Source organism: Paramisgurnus dabryanus, unplaced genomic scaffold (assembly GCF_030506205.2).
Source record: "Paramisgurnus dabryanus unplaced genomic scaffold, PD_genome_1.1 h2tg000145l_1_61691__unordered_in_group10, whole genome shotgun sequence".
NCBI classification, from domain to species: Eukaryota; Metazoa; Chordata; class Actinopteri; order Cypriniformes; family Cobitidae; genus Paramisgurnus; species Paramisgurnus dabryanus.
In genome coordinates this window covers 15,001-25,000 of record NW_027394075.1, presented here as the reverse complement: position 1 = coordinate 25,000, position 10,000 = coordinate 15,001, and the positions used below count along the sequence as shown (strand labels likewise).

Below are 10,000 nucleotides of genomic sequence, written 5' to 3'. Positions count from 1 at the left end.
GTCCCTCCGCGGGGCGTCCGAGGGTGGGTGTCCCGAAGGGCTGCGGCAAAGGGCTCCGGAGCTACGGCCGTGGGAATATCAAGGGGTGGTACTCCGTATCTCGGCCGGGCTTAGGGTTAGAGAGGCGCGGGTTGGCTCGTTGGATAGGTCCGCTCCGGTAGAGCAACCGACCCAAGGGACGAGTCGATCCGACCCAAGGCGCCCGAGCTACGGGCGTTTAAAGGTCAGGCGGTGGTGCCCCGTATCTCGGCCGGGCTTGGGGTTAGAGAGACGCGGGTTGGCTCGTTGGAAAGGTCCCCTCCGGTGGAGCAACCGACCCAAAGGGCGAAGTCCTGGGACTTTGTGCGCCGGAGCTACGGGCGTTTAAAGGTCAGGCGGTGGTGCCCCGTATCTCGGCCGGGCTTAGGGTTAGAGAGACGAGGGTTGGCTCGTTGGAAAGGGCCGCTCCGGTAGAGCAACCGACCCAAAGGGCGAGTCGATCCGAGCAAGGGCGTCCGAGCTGCGGCCGTGGGAAAATCCGCGGAGGGACCGCCGTATCTCGGCCGGGCTTGGGGTTAGGGAGAAGCGGGTAGGCTCGTTCGAAAGGTCCCCTCGGGTGGAGCAACCGACCCAAAGGGCGAGTCGATCCGAGCAAAGGCGCCCGAGTTACGGCCGTTTAAAGGTCAGGCGGTGGTACCCCGTATCTCGGCCGGGCTTAGGGTTAGAGAGACGAGGGTTGGCTCGTTGGAAAGGTCCCCTCCGGTGGAGCAACCGACCCAAAGGGCGAAGTCCTGGGACTTTGTGCGCCGGAGCTACGGGCGTTTAAAGGTCAGGCGGTGGTGCCCCGTATCTCGGCCGGGCTTAGGGTTAGAGAGACGAGGGTTGGCTCGTTGGAAAGGGCCGCTCCGGTAGAGCAACCGACCCAAAGGGCGAGTCGATCCGAGCAAGGGCGTCCGAGCTGCGGCCGTGGGAAAATCCGCGGAGGGACCGCCGTATCTCGGCCGGGCTTGGGGTTAGGGAGAAGCGGGTAGGCTCGTTCGAAAGGTCCCCTCGGGTAGAGCAACCGACCCAAAGGGCGAGTCGATCCGAGCAAATGCGCCCGAGTTACGGCCGTTTAAAGGTCAGGCGGTGGTACCCCGTATCTCGGCCGGGCTTAGGGTTAGAGAGACGAGGGTTGGCTCGTTGGAAAGGTCCCCTCGGGTGGAGCAACCGACCCAAAGGGCGAGTCGATCCGAGCAAATGCGCCCGAGTTACGGCCGTTTAAAGGTCAGGCGGTGGTACCCCGTATCTCGGCCGGGCTTAGGGTTAGAGAGACGAGGGTTGGCTCGTTGGAAAGGTCCCCTCGGGTGGAGCAACCGACCCAAAGGGCGAGTCGATCCGAGCAAAGGCGCCCGAGTTACGGCCGTTTAAAGGTCAGGCGGTGGTACCCCGTATCTCGGCCGGGCTTAGGGTTAGAGAGACGAGGGTTGGCTCGTTGGATAGGGCCGCTCCGGTAGAGCAACCGACCCAAAGGGCGAGTCGATCCGAGCAAAGGCGCCCGAGTTACGGCCGTTTAAAGGTCAGGCGGTGGTACCCCGTATCTCGGCCGGGCTTGGGGTTAGAGAGACGAGGGTTGGCTCGTTGGAAAGGTCCGCTCGGGTAGAGCAACCGACCCAAAGGGCGAGTTCATCCGAGCAAAGGCGCCCGAGCTGCGGCCGTGGGAAAATCCGCGGAGGGACCGCCGTATCTCGGCCGGGCTTAGGGTTAGAGAGACGAGGGTTGGCTCGTTGGATAGGGCCGCTCCGGTAGAGCAACCGACCCAAAGGGCGAGTCGATCCGAGCAAAGGCGCCCGAGCTGCGGCCGTGGGAAAATCCGCGGAGGGACCGCCGTATCTCGGCCGGGCTTAGGGTTAGAGAGAAGCGGGTTGGCTCGTTGGATAGGGCCGCTCCGGTAGAGCAACCGACCCGAAGGGCGAGTCGATCCGAGCAAGGGCGCCCGAGCTGCGGCCGTGGGAAAATCCGGGGAGGGACCGCCGTATCTCGGCCGGGGAAAGGGCTAGAGGCTCGCGGGTAGGCTCGTTCGAAAGGTCCCCTCGCGTGGAGCGACCGACCCAAAGGGCGAGTCGATCCGAGCAAAGGCGCCCGTGCTGCGGCCGTGGGAAAATCCGGGGAGGGACCGCCGTATCTCGGCCGGGGAAAGGGCTAGAGGCTCGCGGGTAGGCTCGTTCGAAAGCCCCCCTCCGGCATAGCGACCGACCCGAAGGGCGAAGGCCCCGGACCCGAGGCGCCCGAGAAACGGCCGTGGGAAAATCCGGGCACAGACCGCCGTATCTCGGCCGGGGAAAGGGCTAGAGGCTCGCGGGTAGGCTCGTTCGAAAGCTCCCCTCCGGCATAGCGACCGACCCGAAGGGCGAAGGCCCCGGACCCGAGGCGCCCGAGAAACGGCCGTGGGAAAATCCGGGGAGGGACCGCCGTATCTCGGCCGGGGAAAGGGCTAGAGGCTCGCGGGTAGGCTCGTTCGAAAGCCCCCCTCCGGCATAGCGACCGACCCGAAGGGCGAAGGCCCCGGACCCGAGGCGCCCGAGAAACGGCCGTGGGAAAATCCGGGCACAGACCGCCGTATCTCGGCCGGGGAAAGGGCTAGAGGCTCGCGGGTAGGCTCGTTCGAAAGCTCCCCTCCGGCATAGCGACCGACCCGAAGGGCGAAGGCCCCGGACCCGAGGCGCCCGAGAAACGGCCGTGGGAAAATCCGGGGAGGGACCGCCGTATCTCGGCCGGGGAAAGGGCTAGAGGCTCGCGGGTAGGCTCGTTCGAAAGCCCCCCTCCGGCATAGCGACCGACCCGAAGGGCGAAGGCCCCGGACCCGAGGCGCCCGAGAAACGGCCGTGGGAAAATCCGGGCACAGACCGCCGTATCTCGGCCGGGGAAAGGGCTAGAGGCTCGCGGGTAGGCTCGTTCGAAAGCTCCCCTCCGGCATAGCGACCGACCCGAAGGGCGAAGGCCCCGGACCCGAGGCGCCCGAGAAACGGCCGTGGGAAAATCCGGGCACAGACCGCCGTATCTCGGCCGGGGAAGGGGCTAGAGGCTCGCGGGTAGGCTCGTTCGAAAGGCCCCCTCCGGCGGAGCGACCGACCCAAAGGGCGAAGGCCCCGGACCCGAGGCGCCCGAGATACGGCCGCGGGAATTTCCGCGAGCTTCGACCGGACGTATCTCCGGCGGGCGGGGTCGCACGGACCCGAGGCCGGGCTCGTCGGAAAGCCCCGGGACGGACCTTTCGAACGAGACCGGCCGCGCGTCCGGGCGACCTCCGAGGCGGACGCTAGGGGCGCCGGAGCCCCGGACGAGCGAAAATTCCGCGACCACCCGCCCGTATCTCGGCCCGGGAAAGGGCCAGAGACTCGAGGGAGGGCTCGTTCGAAAGCTCCCCTCCGGCATAGCGACCGACCCGAAGGGCGAAGGCCCCGGACCCGAGGCGCCCGAGAAACGGCCGTGGGAAAATCCCGCGGGGGTAGGCCGTATCTCGGCCCCGGAAAGGGCTAGCGACGCGCGGGTGGGCTCGTTCGAAAGGCCCCCCGCGGAGGAGCCACCCACCCGAAGGGCGAAGGCCCCGGACCCGGGGCGCCGGAGCAGCGCGGTAACGAAATTCGAATTTTCGACCGGAAGTATCTCGGGCCCCCGGGGTCGCACGGACCCGCGGCCGGTCTCGTCGGAAAGCCCCGGGCGAGACCTTTCCGACGAGCCCGGCCCCGAGTCCGTAGGACCTTCCCCGGCCGAGATACGGCGCCCGGCAGTTCATTGGCCGATATCTCGGAAACGGGGCGTCGTAGACGCTCCGTGGTATTGGTGACCTTGACGATGCCGGGTCAGACGAGTCGGCCGCGGGCACGGGCCCGGGGGCGCCGGCCGCCAGAGTCGGGTGGCTCGCGCACTTCCAGGCGGGCCGCTCGCGCACCTCCAGGCACCCCGACCCACTCGCCGAGGCCGACCGAGGTGCGCCGTCCCGGCCGCGGACCGGTCGGGGTCCCCTCTCGAAAGGGCAGTAGTGTGAACAGGTGCCATCGGGTATATAGGGGAAGGGGTCCTCTCGAACCAGGCCTTCGAACCCGCGCGAGCCTAGCCCGGCAAGGCTCACCCTCCCCGGCCACGGGTTCGGCCTCCGTCCCCCTGGAGGTCCGGCACCTCCAGGGTCCCCGACCCTGCCTCCCCTGCCCGAGGGGAGGCCTCCGAGGCGGGCCTGACAGGGCGGCCCTCCCTCCTGGAAGTCCGGTTCCTCCAGGGTCCCCGACCCTGCCTCCCCTGCCCGAGGGGAGGCCTCCGAGGCGGGCCTGACAGGGCGGCCCTCCCTCCTGGAAGTCCGGTTCCTCCAGGGCACACGTCCCTACCTCCGTAGCCCAGAGAGGTGACTCCGAGGCGGGCCTGACAGGGCGGCCCTCCCTCCTGGAAGTCTGGTTCCTCCAGGGCACACGTCCCCACCTCCGTAGCCCAGATGGGTGACTCGATAGCGGGCCTGACAGGGCGGCCCTCCCTCCTGGAAGTCCGGTTCCTCCAGGGCACACGTCCCTGCCTCCTTAGCCCAGAGAGGTGACTCCGAGGCGGGCCTGACAGGGCGGCCCTCCCTCCTGGAAGTCTGGTTCCTCCGGGGCACCCGTCCCTACCTCCGTAGCCCAGATGGGTGACTCGAAAGCGGGCCTGACAGGGCGGCCCTCCCTCCTGGAAGTCCGGTTCCTCCAGGGCACACGTCCCTGCCTCCTTAGCCCAGAGAGGTGACTCCGAGGCGGGCCTGACAGGGCGGCCCTCCCTCCTGGAAGTCTGGTTCCTCCGGGGCACACGTCCCTACCTCCGTAGCCCAGATGGGTGACTCGAAAGCGGGCCTGACAGGGCGGCCCTCCCTCCTGGAAGTCCGGTTCCTCCAGGGCACACGTCCCTGCCTCCTTAGCCCAGAGAGGTGACTCCGAGGCGGGCCTGACAGGGCGGCCCTCCCTCCTGGAAGTCTGGTTCCTCCAGGGCACACGTCCCTACCTCCGTAGCCCAGATGGGTGACTCGAAAGCGGGCCTGACAGGGCGGCCCTCCCTCCTGGAAGTCCGGTTCATCCAGGGCACACGTCCCTGCCTCCTTAGCCCAGAGAGGTGACTCCGAGGCGGGCCTGACAGGGCGGCCCTCCCTCCTGGAAGTCTGGTTCCTCCAGGGCACACGTCCCTACCTCCGTAGCCCAGATGGGTGACTCGAAAGCGGGCCTGACAGGGCGGCCCTCCCTCCTGGAAGTCCGGTTCATCCAGGGCACACGTCCCTGCCTCCTTAGCCCAGAGAGGTGACTCCGAGGCGGGCCTGACAGGGCGGCCCTCCCTCCTGGAAGTCTGGTTCCTCCAGGGCACACGTCCCTGCCTCCTTAGCCCAGAGAGGTGACTCCGAGGCGGGCCTGACAGGGCGGCCCTCCCTCCTGGAAGTCTGGTTCCTCCAGGGCACACGTCCCTACCTCCGTAGCCCGGATGGGTGACTCGAAAGCGGGCCTGACAGGGCGGCCCTCCCTCCTGGAAGTCCGGTTCATCCAGGGCACACGTCCCTACCTCCGTAGCCCAGATGGGTGACTCGAAAGCGGGCCTGACAGGGCGGCCCTCCCTCCTGGAAGTCTGGTTCCTCCAGGGCACACGTCCCTGCCTCCTTAGCCCAGAGAGGTGACTCCGAGGCGGGCCTGACAGGGCGGCCCTCCCTCCTGGAAGTCTGGTTCCTCCAGGGCACACGTCCCTGCCTCCTTAGCCCAGAGAGGTGACTCCGAGGCGGGCCTGACAGGGCGGCCCTCCCTCCTGGAAGTCTGGTTCCTCCAGGGCACCCGTCCCCACCTCCGTAGCCCAGATGGGTGACTCGAAAGCGGGCCTGACAGGGCGGCCCTCCCTCCTGGAAGTCTGGTTCCTCCAGGGCACACGTCCCTGCCTCCTTAGCCCAGAGAGGTGACTCCGAGGCGGGCCTGACAGGGCGGCCCTCCCTCCTGGAAGTCTGGTTCCTCCAGGGCACCCGTCCCCACCTCCGTAGCCCAGATGGGTGACTCGAAAGCGGGCCTGACAGGGCGGCCCTCCCTCCTGGAAGTCTGGTTCCTCCAGGGCACACGTCCCTGCCTCCTTAGCCCAGAGAGGTGACTCCGAGGCGGGCCTGACAGGGCGGCCCTCCCTCCTGGAAGTCCGGTTCCTCCGGGGCACACGTCCCTACCTCCGTAGCCCAGATGGGTGACTCGAAAGCGGGCCTGACAGGGCGGCCCTCCCTCCTGGAAGTCTGGTTCCTCCAGGGCACCCGTCCCTACCTCCGTAGCCCAGATGGGTGACTCGAAAGCGGGCCTGACAGGGCGGCCCTCCCTCCTGGAAGTCTGGTTCCTCCAGGGCACCCGTCCCTACCTCCGTAGCCCAGATGGGTGACTCGAAAGCGGGCCTGACAGGGCGGCCCTCCCTCCTGGAAGTCTGGTTCTTCCAGGGCACACGTCCCTACCTCCGTAGCCCAGATGGGTGACTCGAAAGCGGACGCGGGAGGGTGTACGTGGCGCACCCCCAGGCCGAAGAGAGGTCTCGTGAGCGGACGCGAGGGTGTACGACAGAAGGCCTGGAAGTCTCTGACTTCCAGGGTCACCGACCCTACCTCATGAGCCCGAAGAGGTGACTCGAATGCGGACGCGGGGGTGTACGTGGCGCACCCCCAGGCCGAAGAGAGGTCTCGTGAGCGGACACGAGAAGTACGACAGAGGGCCTGGAAGCAAAAGCGGGTGACTCGTGCACTTCCAGAAAAGGCAAAAGCGGGTGACTCGTGCACTTCCATAAAGCCGAAACGAGGTCTCGTGAGCGGACACGAGAAGTACGACAGAGGGCCTGGAGGTAAAAGCGGGTGACTCGTGCACTTCCAGGGTCTCCGACCTTACGGCGCCTTCCGACGCGGGCGCCTCCTCCCGGACGAGCCACGGGAAGGGCCCCTTCTCTCAAGGGGCGGTCGTTTGAACAGGTGCCATCGGGTATATAGGGATGGGTTGCTTCGAAAGTGGACCTCCAGCGTCCTCCCTCCCTGCGGCAGATCCCAAGAAAGGTCTGTGCGCGTCGGTGTGCGATGAACGAAAAACCGTTAAAAGAACTGGAACGGTTGGAACGGACGAAGGGCGTCTGATGTGAGGCAGCGCCCCGGGCGAGTGTCGAAAGACGGGTAACCCATATCCGCATGCCGCCTAGGCGGAAAGATCCGGCCTGGATCATATCAAGGCTAATGCCTAAAAACTAAAGCTACCTTGGGTGATGGAACTCGGCTACGGCCGCAAAACGATCCGCCCTGGATCATCAAGGCTAATGCCTAAAAACTAAAGCTACCTTGGGTGATGGAACTCGGCTACGGCCGCAAAACGATCCGCCCTGGATCAAGGCTACGGCCTAAAAACGGCAAAAAAAGATCCAAAAGTCCCTGGATCAAGGCGCTTCGGCTTAAAACCTGTGAAAAGATCCGCCCTGGATCAAGGCTACGGCCTTAAAGCTGCTCAAAAGATCCGCCCTGGATCAAGGCTACGGCCTTAAAACTGCTAAAAAGATCCTAAAGTCTCTGGATCTAGGCTACGGCCTCAAAGACACACGTGTTGTGAGATAAGATCCGCCCTGGATCTCCAGGCTACGGCCTCAAAGGTTCGACCCGACCATATATGCTCAGACACGGGCGAACACAAAAGCGTAACAACCCATGTTGGAACCGTCGAAGGATCTCGGCGTCGGCCGTAAAACGGAAACCCCCCGGTCGTCGGTACGCGTGTGGCGGTCGAGGGCCCCCGGCCGCCGGTCGGGCGGGCGCGTGGATAGGTCTCCCGAGCGGTCAAGGAGTCCCGGAAGCCGGTCGGGCGAGCGGCCGGCCCCGGGGCACCCTACCCTCTCGGGCGCACCGACCCCACGCGTTTCGTCTCGGTCGGCGTCCGGGGTTCCGAGACACCCTTATGTATCTGTGTGACAGACGGAGTGGCACACCGTCTGCGGCGGGACAGGGCCGCCGACCGCGATGGAAGTCGAGTGAGGCGGCTTCCGGGGTCCAAGACCCTACAGACAGACGGAGTGGCGACCCGTCTGCGGCGGGCCAGGGCCGCCGACCGCGATGGAAGTCGAGTGGGGCGGCTTCCAGGGTCCAAGACCCTACAGACAGACGGAGTGGCGACCCGTCTGCGGCGGGCCAGGGCCGCCGACCGCGATGGAAGTCGAGTGGGGCGGCTTCCAGGGTCCAAGACCCTACAGACAGACGGAGTGGTGACCCGTCTGCGGCGGGACAGGGCCGCCGACCGTTACGGAAGTCGAGGGGGACGGCTTCCAGGGTCCAAGACCCTATCTGTGTGACAGACGAAGGTGCATCGTCTGGGGCGGGACAGGGCCGCCGACCGCTATGGAAGTCGAGTCGGGTGGCTCGTGCACTTCCAGGGTCCAAGACCCTCTCTTCGTGACCGACGAAGGTGCTCTGTCTGGGGCGGTACGGGGCCGCCGACCGCTATGGAAGTCGAGTCGGGTGGCTCGTGCACTTCCAGGGTCCAAGACCAACGCGTTTGACCGACGAAGGTGCCCCGTCCCCGGGCACGGACGGGGACGGGCCCGGCCTCCGGGCCGCCGTGGAAGTCGAGTCGGGTGGCTCTCGCACTTCCAGGGTCCTCGACCCTATCTGTCTGACCGACGAAGGCGCTTCGTCTCGGGCGGGCCAGGGCCGCCAGCCGCTATGGAAGCCGAGTCGGGTGGCTCGTGCGCTTCCAGGGTCCACGACCCTGCCTTCGTGACCGACGAAGGCGCTCTGTCTGGGGCGGTACAGAGCCGGGCCCCGTCCAGCAGGGGACGGTGGCCCGAACAGGTGCCATCGGGTATATAGGGAAGAGCACCTCGCTGACTCTCCAAGGTGATAGGCTACCGGATCCCAGGACCTCTCGAGCCCAGCGAGAGGCCTCTCGAGCGGACACAAATGCCTCGAAAAAGTCCCTCTGCACTGAGGTAGTGACGATTCTTATTACGAATGGTAAATCATCCAAGGAAGGGACGAACCCGGCTGGCCTCGGCCGTTAAACGAGCCGGCTTCGTTCGGCCGCTAAACGAACCGGCGTCGTTCGGCCGCAAAACGAACCGGCGTCGGCCGCTAAACGAAACCCCGGGCGGGACAGGGCCGCCCACGTCTCAGCCTTAATGACCCGTTACGGGGTGACGCCCGGATACGCTTTGTGTGTCATGGCCCTGAGATTCTGGAAATCGAACTGCGCCTGGGGCAGGCCTCCGCCCGGCCGACGTTAGCGCGTCGGCCGCCATGGGCGGTCGGTTCCTCCCCGACCCGGCGCTCTCAGCCTCCAGGGGGGCTCTCCGGAGCCCGCCCGACCCTTTCCGCGGGAGACTCAGACGGTCCGTCAGACGCGAAGGTCCGCCACCGGCGGCCGGCGAGGGCCTCGGCGACCGAGGGCGGAGACGCCCCCGGCCCGTCGCGGCCACCCGGCCCCGCGAAACGCACCTTTCCTCGGTTACGGCCCACCCGGCCGCCCCTCAGCCTACGAGAGGGGAGAGCCACACGAGAGTGGCCCCGGTCCCACTCCCCCCGGGGGGTGGAAACCGGGACCCGCGCCGCGTGAACCCCGGGTCAGAGCGAGGCTCTCCTACGGCTACTACCTGGTTGATCCTGCCAGTAACATATGCTTGTCTCAAAGATTAAGCCATGCAGGTCTAAGTGCACACGGCCGGTACAGTGAAACTGCGAATGGCTCATTAAATCAGTTATGGTTCCTTTGATCGCTCCACCCGTACTTGGATAACTGTGGCAATTCCAGAGCTAATACATGCAAACGAGCGCCGACCCGGCCCGCGAGGGCCGGGGACGCGTGCATTTATCAGACCCAAAACCCATCCGGGACGCGTCTCCGGGCGCGCCCCGGCCGCTTTGGTGACTCAGGATAACCTCGAGCCGATCGCGCGCCCCCGCGGCGGCGACGACTCATTCGAATGTCTGCCCTATCAACTTTCGATGGTACTTTAGGCGCCTACCATGGTGACCACGGGTGACGGGGAATCAGGGTTCGATTCC

General features: G+C 66.3%; 1 non-coding gene across 1 annotated transcript in view; it reads left to right on the top strand.

Moving 5' to 3' along the window:
• The first annotated feature begins 9,585 nt into the window (after nucleotides 1–9,585).
• LOC135764598 (18S ribosomal RNA) overlaps nucleotides 9,586–10,000 on the top strand; it is a 1,855-nt gene continuing 1,440 nt past the window's right edge. The window contains exon 1 of the ribosomal RNA XR_010540125.1: nucleotides 9,586–10,000. This exon is cut by the window's right edge and continues 1,440 nt beyond it. This is a non-coding gene — a ribosomal RNA (18S ribosomal RNA).